Source organism: Astyanax mexicanus, chromosome 15, assembly GCF_023375975.1.
Source record: "Astyanax mexicanus isolate ESR-SI-001 chromosome 15, AstMex3_surface, whole genome shotgun sequence".
NCBI lineage: Eukaryota > Metazoa > Chordata > Actinopteri > Characiformes > Acestrorhamphidae > Astyanax > Astyanax mexicanus.
Window position 1 is genome coordinate 42,862,686 of NC_064422.1, and position 15,735 is coordinate 42,878,420.

The window sequence follows — 15,735 nt, forward strand, 5'->3', positions numbered from 1 at the left end:
GAGGAATTGGAGATCTGCGATGGTAATATAAAGCGCGCAGCCTCGCGCCTAAACAAACAAACAACGAGGAAAAGCACTCTCTAATAGACGCTGTCACAAAGAACCATTATTGGCTTTTCCATAAATCCATATATTCATAAATCTACTTTTAACATCTGTATTCGACAGACGGTGCTCTGCTCCAAAGAAAGCACAGGCACCAAGCAACTTGAAATACACACATGCTAACGCTAAAGAAGCTAAAGCCACAATTGCAGGTTTTTGCAGCGATCGGCCGGAGCAGCGATGCTCATTGTTACAGAGCAAACATTGCGCTGCTATCTGATGCTGTTTGCTCAGCGCCGAGTGAAAGCTTAGTACAGAAGTAATTGACTTTATTGCTCTGTTTTATTGCACGGCTCCTTCATATGAAGCACAGCACGGCTATTTCTGTTTAGCTTTCTCCCAGCTCTTCAGAAGAAGTTCTGGCTCGGGTTAAGTGCTGGTGTTTAGGTTAGATAAGCGTAAAAAAGGATAGAAAACTGTTCTTTTTACGTAAAAAAAAGCCCTATTCCAAAAGTGTGCATCATCATTTCATTTAATGGGCAAATAGCAGATTTGTTTTAAAAATTATATTTTCCTAATGTTTTAAAAAGATGTTTTGGCACTTTTCATTACTATATCAATCAATGCCATTATGATCGGGAGATCGCAAGTTTGAATCCTGGGCATGCAGCTTGCCATCAGCTGCCGGAGCCCCGAGAGAGCACAATTGTTCTTGCTCTCTCTCTCTCTCTCTGGATGGGTACAGAAGATGGCGATCTTTCTCCACCCCTCATCGCCCCTAGGGTGATGTGGATCAGCACATGGCTGCGTCTGTGAGCTGAGGTATCAGAACCGAGTCGCTGCGCTTTCTTTCGAGCGTTTCTTCTTTTTTTAAAGATGTGGATTTCATTTTCCAGCAGGACTTGGCACACTGCCCACATTACTGCCAAAAGTACCAATTAGTTTTATTATATAAAATAAAAAAAAATTGAGACACTGATTATTGGGTTTTTATTGGCTGTGAGTTATAATCATGAACAGTACAATAAATAAACGCTTAAAATAGATCACTCTGTGTTTAATACATCTATATAATATATTCAGAGCTTCACATTTTGAACTGAATTACTGAAATAAAGTAACTTTTCAATGATATTCTAATTGTTCTGGTAGATTGTAGTGGTGTGAAGAGGCTGTGATGAGGATGATTATTGTTCTCTCCTCTCTCTGTTAAATTTGTAAAATTGTAAATTCTAGCAGTGAAGAAGAAGTAAATGCTTCTAGTTTGGTTAAAAAGGCAGGTGCAGGGTCTGATCGTCCTAAATAAAGATAAAGTATAGTTTGTCTCTGAGTGAAAGACAGTGAATCTGTCCTCTCAGGCTTTTAGTGCTGTTTTACAGCCCATTATTACTGAATGAATCAGCGCCATAAATTAAACCAGTCCACTGAACCCGGCACTGCTGCAGGTACTGACAGCGCGCTCCAGATGGAAAACAGCCATTCATGTTAAAATGAGGCGAAGTGCACACGCTGCAGCCGCGAAAGCCATCCCATAATGCTTCATAAACACTGGAGATGTTCAGAGTTCTGCTTTTGTCTGCTGCGGAATATTAAGTGTGGTTTTCTTTGGCACGGTGTGGCATCAGTGTGTGTGTGTGTGTGTGTGTGTGTGTGTGCTTGTCTGGCCCATCAAACCTTGAGTATTTTCACATTCTCACTCTCACTCACCTGTACGTCTGGCTGCACAAATAATCCATAAAATGGATATTTATTCAGATTCAGCGTCTAACATGAGTAATAACACACCTGCAGGCCTGTACAATAACTATATAATAAAGGAAACTTTATTATCCCACAAATAACTGTGATGAATAGATACACAGCGCCAGTCAAAGGTTTGACCACCTTAAATTCACTGTTCTGTGTTGTAGATTAATACTAAGCTCATCTAAACTATGAAGAAAAACATGTGGAATTATTTAGTAAATTTAAAAAAGTTGGTTAAACAAACCTACCTATCTACCTACCTTTATATCTACCTACCTACCTACCTATCTAACTTCCTACATATCTACCTATCTATCTATCTATCTATCTATCTATCTATCTATCTATCTATCTATCTATCTATCTATCTACCTACCTACCTAACTACCTACATACCTATTTATCTACCTACCTATCTATCTACCTATCTACCTACCTACCTAACTACCTACATACCTATTTATCTACCTACCTATCTATCTACCTACCTACATATCTACCTACCTATCTATCTACCTATCTACCTACCTACCTAACTACCTACATACCTATTTATCTACCTACCTATCTACCTACCTAACTATCTACCTACCTAACTACCTACATATCTACCTACCTTTCTACCTACCTACCTACCTACCTACCTATCTACCTACTTACCTAACTACCTACATGTCTACTTACCTATCTATCTATCTACCTACCTACCTACCTACCTACCTACATATCTACCTACCTACCTAACTACCTACATATCTACCTACCTATCTATCTACCTACCTACCTAACTACCTACATATCTACCTACCTAACTACCTACCTACATATCTACCTACCTTTCTATCTACCTACCTACCTACCTACATACCTATCTACCTACCTACCTAACTACATACATATCTACTTACCTATCTATCTACCTACCTACCTACCTACCTACCTACATATCTACCTACCTATCTATCTACCTACATATCTACCTACCTACCTACCTACATATCTACCTACCTATCTATCTACCTACCTAACTACCTACATACCTATCTATCTATCTATCTATCTATCTACCTACCTATCTATCTATCTACCTACCTACCTAACTACCTACATATCTACCTTCCTAACTACCTACCTACATATCTACCTACCTTTCTATCTACCTACCTACCTACCTAACTACATACATATCTACCTACCTATCTATCTACCTACCTACCTACCTACCTACATATCTACCTACCTACCCAACTACCTGCATATCTACCTACCTAACTACCTACCTACATATCTACCTACCTACCTATACCTTTCTACTTACCTACCTACCTATCTATTTACATACATACCTACCTTTCTGCCTACCTACCCACCTATCTACCAACCTACCTTTCTACCTACCTACTTACCTACCCACCTACCTACCCACTTCCCAACCCATAGGAATCTATCTATCTATCTATCGTCCTGAGAGGCTCTGAATGTGGAAAACAGGTGGAGAAATGAGTCAAAGCTACAGAGAATGAAATGCTAGCGCAGAGACCCATCAAGCAGGAAGGAATAAGAGAGAGAAAGCAGAGAGAAGAAAGCGTCAGGCGGAGGATAAATGAGAGAATTAATCTGTAATCCGCCTCTCATGCTCATTAGCTGCGCTAATTGCTGGGAGTTAAGCCGGGGAGGTTAAGCACTGTGATCTGGCTCAGCAGAGCTTCCTCCAAACATAAACACATCCAGCCTGCGGTCAGAAGCACCTGCCCGGTCCTTTAACTGAGCCTCGGCATAATAAACACAGCGCGGGGGTCTGGACCGGCCCGGCCTGGCCGCTGATTGAGCTGGAGCTGGGCTGGAGATTTACGACGCTCCCGCTCGTCTTAAAGCGTGGAGGCCGTGATTGCATCCGTCCTCGGCCCTCTCCCCACTCTCACAACAGCCCATTAACAGGAGAGTCAGACTGTGGGGGAAATATACACGCGTACTGGGAGTGATGAAGTGTCTGGACCTACTGGAGTTACACTTCAGAGCCGAGCAGGAGCTCTGGACCTATAGCTGCAGGAACCGCCCAACAGCACAAAAACAAACTACAACTACTGCTCCTACATGTTGTTTAAACGTCTTATTCCATCGTTTTTTTCATTCATTTTAAAATATCTAGTTGTGTCTCTGTTATGAATGAATGTCATGTGAGCTGTTTTTTTGTGAAAAAATTCAATTCAAGTGCTCCGGTGTTTCTATTTAGCCTTGCTTTAAAACACTGAAGTAGTGGTCTCTAAAGAAGAAAGATAGGATTTGTCTCTTGATCATGAATATTCATACATGCAAACATATCGACATATCGCCTCTGATTGGCTAACAGAACTTTAGCTAACTGCCTTCACCCCAAAGTCAATTTTACAGCTTAAAAACAAACAAACAAAAAAATGTTTTTTTTAGAAATACAGCCTTAGTTATAAAGATACAGCACTGAGTGCTAGATAAAGTTAACCCTTAAACTTTAATTAACATCAGACTCTCAGCATTGCAAAGTGTCGAACGCACTGGGTGTGGTTAATTTTGGACGTAACGTAAAATAAACCAATCAGTGTATCACTTGCTCATCATTTCCTTTAAGAATCAGGTGAGCTCTGATTTTGGTGGATTGCTATTTTAACGTTGCAGCCACCTGGACGTGTCCAACACTTCTCAGCAGAGAAAAATGACCTGTTCATTCATGATTAACATGCAGGACAAGTCAAAAGTTTGGACACACCTTCTCATTCATGTTTTTATTTTTCCTACAGAGTAAATGAATACTATAGTGGTTCAGACTATGAAGGAACACATAATGAATCATGTAGTAACTTAAAAAAGTGTTAAACAAACCAAAATACTCTGTGAAGAAGCTTTTAGGTGCTCTTATCTGGGGAGCTGTTAACTTGCAGTTTCTGAGGCTGGTAACGACAGAGGAAACTTTTGCTCTTCCTTTCCTTGGGCAGTACTGATAAGTGCCAGTTTCATCATTATAATGTTTTTTGATGGTCTTTTTTAGTGACTGCTCTTTCAAAGTTCTTAAAATTTTCGGGTTAACAGACCTTCATTTCTATTTAGTTGAGTTAAGTAGTTCTTGCTTCTCATAACCTGGATTAGAACATCACTCAAATATTCACTATTCACTGTATACCTGTAACTCTACCTCTTCACTACTTTACTTTAACTGATGCTCTCAAACACTTTATTAAGAGACAAGAAATTCAAGTTAAATTAACTCTTGACGAGTTCAGCACAGCTGTTAACTGAAAGCCTGAATTCCAGGTGACTCTACCTCATAAAGCTGACTGAGAAAATCCAGCAGAGATGTTCAAAATTGTCTAATCTAAACAAAAGGTGAAATTACATATGTTTTTCCTCCTAGTTTGGTTGCAGAACATTTTATATATGTTTTGACTGGTACCATATATTGTTTTAATAATATAATTGAGAGTTAAGTTAGTTATCCAATACATAAGACCACTGTAATATACTTACAGTTTTCCTTGTAGTTTTGGGGATCTAAGCAACTGACAACAACTTTTAAAGGAGAACTATGGAGTAAAATTGACTTTGGTTGTAGTAAAACATGATAAAGATTACTAAACTTTGTTGAAAAGCCCACCGCCGTTCTCCCACAGCTTTCTGAGATACATACATTTTGTGCTTTTGCCCAGCACTCTTTTCAACGGCCGTATAGGGGCATATTTTGCCCTGATAAATCGCTTTTTAAACCATTATCCAAAAAAAAGTATCTCTATACCTCCTTGGTAGAATCCAGAGCCTGGATAGCAGTGTACACTGCAAAACTAGACCAAAAATATCAAAATTAAGACAAATATATGTATATTAAGCAGAAATATCTGCCAATGGGGGAAGCAAAATTTTCTTAGTAAGATTTCTTACCAAAAGCAATGGCAAAGTCTCAAAATGAGTGAAGTAACACCTAAATCAAGCAAAAAAGTCACTGTTTTTGGACACAAGGATCAGAATAGCTTGATTGCTGCTTTATTGTGCTTATTTTGAGTTCAAATTACTTAAAATAAGATTTAAGATTTAAGATGTAAGATTTATTGCCTTAAATTTAGAAAATTTCACTAGCTAAGATTTTTTTTTTGCAGTGTAAATAGTGATACGGCCGTTGTACAGAGTGCTGGTCAAAAAGCACAAATTTACTGCATCTCAGAAAGCTGTGGGAGAGTGGAGGTGTACTATTCAACAAAGGTTAGTACTCTTTATCATGTTTTACTACAACAAGAGTCAATTTAACACCAGAGTTCTCCTTTAAAGTAAAATAAAAGCTTAATGTTCAAACTTGAAGAGTTTAATTTATGGATTTTGAAACACGTACCCTGGAAAATACTGTAAATTATATTTGGTAATTCTGTGCTCATTCCTATAGACTATCATTGCATCATGGACTCCATCTGAAGTATTTAAGATTTTGGGACGTCTTCTTCACATAAGTGAGTGCAGAGTGAAGACTGAGACGTTTTATTGGTAGAAGAGCCTGACGGACCTCGATCTGGCTCTCCTCTCAGCTCCACCGTCTCTCCAGAAAGTTCCTGAAGAGCCAGAAAGCTGCCGTACAATAAGATCAACAGCAGGGCTGATTTACTCCCCCTCCTCCAGGCTGGGGTAAGAGTGGGTTTTTGCGAATCGAATGAAAACATGTCTGGGCTGTAGGTATAAATCAGAGTCCGGGCACGGCACGCACACGCTGTTCGGAGAGCGCTCGAGCCGTTAGCCGCGCGGCTGCGCTAACCGCCGCTGCGGCTTCCAGATGAAATCGAGCAGTTTTTCTGAAGGAGGCCAAGAGCAGATTCGCTTACCTCTCCAGATCAAAGCCTTCGCCACTGCTTATTTACTTTAAACTCCTATCTGGAGGAGTAGTCAGTTATAAGTCAGTGTGTTCCTTATAATTTAATATACCAAGGAGATCAAGGAGATTTTATTGTCATTCGCATCACATATGGTTCATGAGGTTGAACGAAATTGTGATAGAAATGCGGTAGATACAGATTCCTCCCTCAGACGAAGTCTGACTGAAATAGCGTTTCTTTAACTGATCTAGTGGGTGAAGTCAGAGTGGTTTTATGCAGGTTTCTCTTATTGTGATGGTTCAGTAGTGAGGAAATACCTGTATTTTATTTAGTGGATTTATATATTTCCACCATATAAGTGCCATTCCACCAAATAGGTGCCATTTCTTTCTCCAGAAAATTACATGTATAATTGTGCACGCGAAATAACTTTATTTTTTTTTTTACATTTTATTATTAATCATAGTGTCTTGTATATTGACATAATTGCAAAAGTAACTATGTAATACAATAAAAAAAAATATAAAAACTACTAAAACATAAAAAAATAGCATTTGTTACCTCCAGTCCCCCACTCTCTAACTATATAAACTTTACCATTAAATATAATTATTAAATTCCTTCATAATAAATCCACACTATTATACAAGTTAAAAAAACACATTTTATTTGTGTCCCTGTGTTTCACTCAGTTCTGTTACCGTAACACATTACCCTAATCATCTGAAACATCTGGAACATTCTACAACAGGAAGTCACATCTACAACAGGAAGTGACATCATCAGCTGGTTCTTCTGAAGATCATGGGAAGAACAAAATTCACCCAATATCCCTCATTAGTTTTTCTATGTATTTGATCTCATTGTAACAAATATAATGCTATTAGCATAGCCGCCATTTAGCTATTTTTATGTTTTTGCTAATTCTAGGCTAAAACATATTTCTGTTACTTTTAGTCCTGTTACTCAAAACATAAAAAGTAACAGGAGCGAGTTCCAGTAACAGGAGTATTTTTTTGTCATAAATATCAATTATTTAAACATGCAGTCTATAACCATTTCTTTAAAATAAAGACTTTCTTGAGAGAAAATCGAAGGAATTAGTGGACTTGCTTTTAAACATGTGTTTTTAATGTCACATGAGTTTTGTAACCATCTTTTATGCAAATAAGTTGTTGCTGGCCACGCCCCATGTATACGCTGAATGTTTACCTCGTGTTAGTGTTAGCTTGTGCTAAATGGCGAAACACGAACAAGCTAGTTCATGCTTAACTGTGATAGAAACGCAGTAGGTATAGATTCCTCCCTCAGAAGAAGTCTGACCGAAATGGCCAATGTTTCTTCAACTGATCTAGTGGGTGGGGCCAGGGAGTTTCTATGTAGGTTTCCTTTTATTGTGATGTCACAATAAGGGAGGAACATCCAAACGGCTCGTAGAAGCAAATGATTTCTGACAACTTGAAAACTCTTTCAGCTGATTCACAGAAAACAAAAGGATGGGTGGATTTGTGTTTTTTTGTGTTTGGAGTGTTTATTGTGTTTATAAGGGCAGTCGAGACTCAAGTGGAAATGGAAAATCATGCAATAAGTGAGTTTTGCGTGATAAAATGCTTTAAAATTTAGTGCACCTGCTGACTTGCCACAGACAGTAGGTACAGATCCCTCCATCAGACAAAGTCTATGCAGGTTTCCTTTTGATATCACAATAAGAAAGCATCCAAGGAATGCTTAGAAGCTTAGAAAAAGGATGGATGGATTTGTTTTTAGTGTTTGGAGTGTTTAAAGGGGCAGTTTAGTTTGATGGCTTGTGATCATCCATCTTCCTCTTGGTTATATTTTAGAGTTTTTAAATTTGGTAAAATCAAAGAAACTCATCATTTTTAAGTGGTTTCTTATATATATATATTTTTGCCAGAACTGTATATATAAAATAGAAAAAACGAAATAAGATCGCTATAAAAAATTTTTAAAAGTAAAGAATTCTTAAAACATAAAACTAAGGAAGTGTTTTGTGCTTCCTTACACTTTGAAAACACTTTCGGCTGATTCACAGAAAACAAAAGAATGGATAGATTTGTGTTTTTTTTTGTGTGTTTGCAGTGTTTATAGTGTTTATAAGGGCAGTCGAGACTCAAGTGAAAAAAGAAAAGCATGCAATAAGTGAGTTTTGCGTGATAAAATGCTTTAAAATTGAATGCATGTGCTGACTTTCCACAGCCAGGTGGTACAGATCCCTCCATCAGACAAAGTCTATGCAGGTGTTCTTATTGTGACGTCACAATAAGGGAGCATCCAAAGAATGCTTAGATGCTTAGAAAACGTATGGTTGGTTTGTTTTTTTTGTTATAAAATTGAATGCATCTGCTGACTTGCCACAGACAGTAGGTACAGATCCCTCCATCAGACAAAGTCTATGCAGGTTTTCTTATTGTGACGTCACAATAAGAGGGAGCATCCAAAAATATGTATGCATGGATTTGCTTTTTGGTGCTTGGAGTGTTCATAGGGGCAGTGGAGACTAAAGTGGAAATACAAAAGCACACAAAAAAGTGAGTTTTGCGTGATATAATGTAATATAATGCTTCATATAAAATGTAATGTAGTAAGAGAAGAGTGAGCTGTTGTTCAGCCCATCATAATCTGATTGAAGCTGAACTGAATGAACCTGTTTTTGAAGGTCTAGCTGATCTCTGGTCAGGTGAAGACTGCTCTGTGGACCGAATGTTTGTCTGCAGAACTTCTGCCAAACCACACAACACAGCGAGGAGAGCTTTACAGAGGCTGGACACGCAACCACACCGAACCCCAGCGGTCAGACAGTGGCCATTATGTACAAGCCTTTAATCCCATAATGCACCTGGGTAAGTAGGTTTAGTATCTGTAGACTGTAATACACACTGTACACTGAAATACCAAGTCATGGGATAGCAGTGTGTACATTATGTTTTTTATTTCAGGAGACAGCTTGGAAATGCCCATATCTGTAAGTTAGCTGTATAAGTTGTGAGGTGTTATCGGTAACACTTTCTTTGAATGTCATCTCTATAAGACTCTATAAACATACTCATAACACATTATAATGCATTCATAAGGCATTATAAACATGGCTATACATATTTATAAAAATGTATAATTCATCATAGCCATGTTTATTATGCATCATGAACTGTGATTATAATGCATTAATAGCTGTGTTTATAACATGTTATACATCGATACCAAGAAACTCAGTCCCTGCTTACAGACTGTATTATGACTAAAAAAGGTTCTAACTTATAAACACACCCTCAATAATCCTATAAATACTCATAAATTATTCTAGTCTTGAATATAATATTATTTATAGTCAATTATAATGTATTATAACAGGTCTTTGTGCGCTCTAAAGAAAAAGGGCCAGACTATTATAAGCACAGTTTATAATGTATTATGATCACAGGTCATAATCCTTAACAAACATGGCTATAATGGGTTATGCATTTTTATAAACATGTATAGCCATGTTTATGATGCCTTATGAATGCATTATAATATGTTATGAATGTGGTTATAGCGTCTAATAAAGATGACATTCATAGAAAGTGTTACCGTGTTATCTTGTTACTGAGTTGAAACACTAGCGCCATTCCATATCTGAAGTTGTGTTTCAGGTATTTAACATTCAGCCAGATCCACTAAACCCTAAACCATATTTTTTTTCCATTAATAGCAATGTGAAATGTGTTAATTTAAAGTAATAAAACATACCAGCCCTGCTTAAAAGAATTATAAACCTTTACTAACTGATTTATTATGGTAACTTCTGCCTCTGTAGCGCCCTCTCAAGTTCAACTGTGCTATAGCTAAGGGATGATGTGTTTCGAGTACTTGATACCGCCCCTCTGCTGACGACGTCCAATCATCTGCCTCTCACCGCTATCAGAGGCACACTGCTGCTGCTGCAGCTTAGCCAATCAATCAGCTCTCCCTCCTGCCCTGCTTCTAAACCCATACATCACCCAGTGCCCCTCTGAAACTACCCCTCCAGTTTTTTTTTTTTGCCTTTTTCAAATTTGAGCTGAGGGTAGAGTCAGATTGAATAAAAATAATCATAGTGAAAGTAGGAGATACATTTAAATAAGAAGGATATTATAAAATGAACAGTAATGAACAAATTTGAGCTGAGGGTGGAGTCAACAAAAATCAGGGATTATTTCCCCTATTTTAAAAGGGATTGAAAACATATGATAAGTAATTATACATAAAAAAGAAAAAATAATACAATCAAAAATAAAATAAAGATTTTTTTTTTTAAATAAATGTATGTGATTTAAATGAATAGATAGTTAGATAGATAGGTAGACGCAGTAGCTAGTAAAAGAAAACCCTCAGAAATACGAGTTGATCAGAGAGATGTTAGGGTGTCTACGTCAACCAGTGACTTCATGGCCTCGCCTAAACCTTGGCTACAGCGTTAGGAGCTAAAGCTAAGGAGAAGCTAACAGCTCTGTTTACTCTGTTTACTCTGTTTACAGCAGCTAGTTATCGTTAGCTATCTTGCGTAAGTAGTAACTGTAGGTTTAAATCGGATCTCCGGTTGATTCTGCGCTTTACCGAGACCTTAAATATACAGTAGGGAAGCACAGTTTGACAAGGCAGCACAACTAAGGCTATAACTTAGGCTGTTTATCTGAAAACATTTTGTCGTCCTTTGAGTTTTAGAGCTGTAAAATTGACTGTGGGGGAAGGCATGTAGGCGTTCTCTGCTGCAGTGCTGTTAGCCAATCAGAGGCGATATATTTGCATGGATGAATATTCATGAGCAAGAGCCAAATCCTGTCTTTCTTCAGAGACCACTACTTCAGTGATCTAAAGCAGGGCTAAATAGAAACACCTGAGCATATATATATTTTTTAATTCATACTAGAGACCACAACTAGACACAACTGTTAAAAATAAATTTAAAAACGATGGAATGAGACCTTTAAATTATTAAATTAATATCGAGTTACTATCGAGTTACTGATGTTGAGTGGTCCAGTGCCCATGCTCTGAAATATATTGGGCTGCATCCAGCTGTGTTGTACAGTGTGATGTTGAGCTGCTGTGGTGGAATGTGCGTGGTGCTAAACATCAGGTTTACATTACTGTTTCTCTCTCTCTCTCCTCTCTCATTTTCCTCCACTCCATCTCTTTCTCTCCGTCACTCACTCAATTTCACATTTTCTCTCGCCTCCTGCATGTAGTGCGCACCAGTCTGGGCGTATGTTTCCAACAGCAGCTCCACACATCCACTCACTCACTGCTGAAGCACCTCCATTAGTGGGCGATGCTGGATATCCTTTAAATATAAAATATCAGTGTTTCAGTCTGTTCAACATGGAAACCATTACACACATCAGATTCCACTTTACCAAGAGATTCATCAGCTTCACTCTCGCTCCCTCGCCATTAAACGTTTTAGAGGAGGCCTCACGAATTCTGTGTGATAAATGTTGAGTTGACCACTTTTGAAAATGTGTCCCTCTAACGTCGACTGAGACTTTATTACGTATTATTAAGTATAAGTTCTGCCCTTCCACAAAAAAGAGCTATTTGGCTTACTTCATGCAGCGTGTCATCAGCTGCCGGAGCCCTGAGAGAGCACAATTATATGCCTTGCTCTCTCTGTGCGTGGGTACAGTAGATGGCACTCTCTCTTTACCCTCATCACTCCTAGGGTGATGTGGATCAGCACAAGGCTGCGTCTGTGAGCTGATGTATCAGAACCGAGTCGCTGCGTTTTCCTCCGAGCGCTAGCGCTGTGATGCTACTCGGTAATGCTACAGCATCAGCAGCAGTTTAAAAAAAAAGGCCAAAAGAGTGGGTTGGGTAACTGGCCTTGTAAATTGGGGAGAAAATGGGATAATAAAATGATATATATATATATATATGCTGTTGAAATGGTAATTAGACCATTGATTGAAAGCTGAAAAAATGATTTTTTTGTAAATTATTTAGTCATTATTATAAAAATAAATTATGAGCCGTGCATAGCTGTACATGTCATAGCCTACATATAACTGCACACTCTTATATAATCAGAGATGCTATTAATGAGGAGACCAACCATAGGCCAAAAACTAAATCTGTTTATGGATAAAGTCCCTCCCTTCAAAAAAAAAAAAATAAAAAATACGGTGAGTGAATGGTGGTCAGTGTGCTAAAGAGAAAGCCCCCTGGATATGGATATCTATGCAAGCGCAGTAGTCAAAGCAACCCAAAAAAAACAAACAAAAAAAAAAACTTTTTTGTCAACTTTTAAACCAAACTATTCAAACAATTCAAACTATTAATGAGCCATACCCTAAGTGATACCTTATGCATAGCCTAAACGTAGTAGATAAGAGTTCTACCAGGAAGACTCCAGAGACGAGCGTGTAGTAATAACAGCTTTAATTTTGATAGTATTAACAATTTTTTAGGTAATAATTTATGTAAAGTTTGGAGTAGGCCCCAATGTCAGCCCGTGTATGCAGCATCTGGACCCTCACAGATCCTGATGTATGTTGAAGGCAGGGGCGGAGCCAACCCCTTGGCAGTGGGTGGGAACAAACTGGAGGCGGTGGGGAGGAAGATGGGAAAAAGAAACAGCGTTAAAAAAAGGCGTGTAAGAGGAGGTCTTATAAAGACGGGTGGAAGCTGGTGATTGGTTCAGATATGAGTAATGAGCACAGGAGAACTAGAACTAGAACTGAGATTATACAGGGGTTGGACAATGAAACTGAAACACCTGGTTTCAGACCACAATAATTGATTGTGGTGACGGACAGTTCTGGTGGAAACAGGAGAGTTGAGGTGCACATTGAATTCTGCCGTGATTTGATCAGCCGTGGTTTTATGTTTTTTGGATACAATCCGGGTTAGCACCCGAACATCCCTTTCAGACAGCTTTCTCTTACAGCGTCCACAGTTAATCCTGTTGGATGTGGTTGGTCCTTCTTGGTGGTATGCTGACATTACCCTGGATACCGTGGCTCTTGATACATCACAAAGACTTGCTGTCTTGGTCACAGATGCTCCAGCAAGACGTGCACCAACAATTTGTCCTCTTTTGAACTCTGGTATGTCACCCATAATGTTGTGGGCATTGTGTACAATATTTAGAGCAGAACTGTGCTCTTACCCTGCTAATTGAACCTTCACACTCTGCTCTTACTGGAGCAATAATGTGCAATTAATGAAGATTGAACACCAGGCTGCTCCAATTTAGCCATGAAACCTAAAATCCCACACTAAAATGATGACAGGTGTTTCAGTTTCATTGTCCAACCCCTGCCCAACCATGTACCCTATGCTACAGCGCTAACATGGAAAACATAACCAGACACTCCAGACTCCAGTTTACGAACAGATTCATCAGCTTCACCCTCACCGCCATCACTATTAAACGTTTAGGGGAGGACACGCAGATTCCTCATGATGAATGTTGTCCACATTTGAGAAATGTGTCCCTCTACGCCGGGGACAAATTAGAACCTTCTATGCAAATAAAGTGTTGGGAATGGGAGAGGATGGGCTGAGTGGTTTGGAGTGTGTTGGGAGGGGTTGGTGGGGGTGTTCTGGAGGGGTGATTTATCTGCCCTGTCTGCAGCAGCTCCACACTGAAGTGCCATCCGTCATCCTCGCCGGCTGCGTGCCATCAAACCACCACAGCCGCACACAGCCATCATCACCAGAGCCAACGACTGGATACAAGTAAACTGCATAAATGATGCCCACTTTGAGATGTTACCTGCTTAATATACAGCTCTGGGTAAAAAGTAAGAAATCATTTAAAAAATATGAGTTTCTTTGATTTGCTGGAATTTCTGCACCAGGAGTAAAGCAGCATAAAATTATCCAAAAGCAGTGTGTAAGACTGGTGGAGGAGAACATGATGCCAATATGCATGAAAAAAACTGTGATTAAAAACCACCAGGATTATTCCACCAAATATTGATTTCTGAACTCTTAAAACTTTGAGTATGAACTTGTTTTCTTTGTATTATTTGAGGTCTGAAAGCTCTGCATCTTTTTTGTTATTGCAGCCATTTCTCATTTTTTGCAAATAAATGCTCTAAATGACAATATTTTTATTTGGAAACTAAAGTGGTTTAATTTTTTTCTAGAGCTGCATTTGCATTTGCAAATATATATAATACAAAATATTACAATGATGAAACTGGCTCTTATCATGAGCGACCCAAGAATGTCCTTAGATGACCTGAGATACAGTACTCTAGATAAGTAATAACTTATTAATATATTTTTTTTTTACATTTCTATATCAGATACCACAGCATCTTCATAAATGTGTTTAATTCTCACTCTCTCACTCTGTAATCTCACTCTCTCAGGTTTCTCACTCTCTCACTCTGTAATCTCACTCTCTCACTCTGTAATCTCACTCTCTCAGGTTTCTCACTCTCTCACTCTGTAATCTCACTCTCTCACTCTGTAATCTCACTCTCTCAGGTTTCTCACTCTCTCACTCTGTAATCTCACTCTCTCAGGTTTCTCACTCTCTCACTCTGTAATCTCACTCTCTCACTCTGTAATCTCACTCTCTCAGGTTTCTCACTCTCTCACTCTGTAATCTCACTCTCTCACGCTGTAATCTCACTCTCTCAGGTTTCTCACTCTCTCACTCTGTAATCTCACTCTCTCAGGTTTCTCACGCTCTCACTCTGTAATCTCACTCTCTCAGGTTTCTCACTCTCTCACTCTGTAATCTCACTCTCTCAGGTTTCTCACTCTGTAATCTCACTCTCTCAGGTTTCTCACTCTCTCACTCTGTAATCTCACTCTCTCAGGTTTCTCACTCTCTCACTCTGTAATCTCACTCTCTCACTCTGTAATCTCACTCTCTCAGGTTTCTCACTCTCTCACGCTGTAATCTCACTCTCTCACTCTGTAATCTCACTCTCTCAAGTTTCTCACTCTCTCACTCTGTAATCTCACTCTCTCACTCTGTAATCTCACTCTCTCACTCTGTAATCTCACTCTCTCACTCTGTAATCTCACTCTCTCAGGTTTCTCACTCTCTCACTCTGTAATCTCACTCTCTCACTCTGTAATATCACTCTCTCAGGTTTCTCACTCTCTCACTCTGTAATCTCAC

General features: G+C 38.8%; 1 long non-coding RNA gene across 1 annotated transcript in view; it reads right to left on the reverse strand.

The window, feature by feature from the left end:
- Positions 1-13,906, reverse strand: part of LOC125781193 (uncharacterized) — a 43,984-nt gene extending 30,078 nt beyond the window's left edge. Inside the window, exon 1 of the long non-coding RNA XR_007424406.1 lies at positions 13,855-13,906. This is a non-coding gene — a long non-coding RNA (uncharacterized LOC125781193). The remainder of the gene's footprint in view (positions 1-13,854) is intronic.
- Between the last annotated feature and the right edge of the window lie 1,829 nt (positions 13,907-15,735).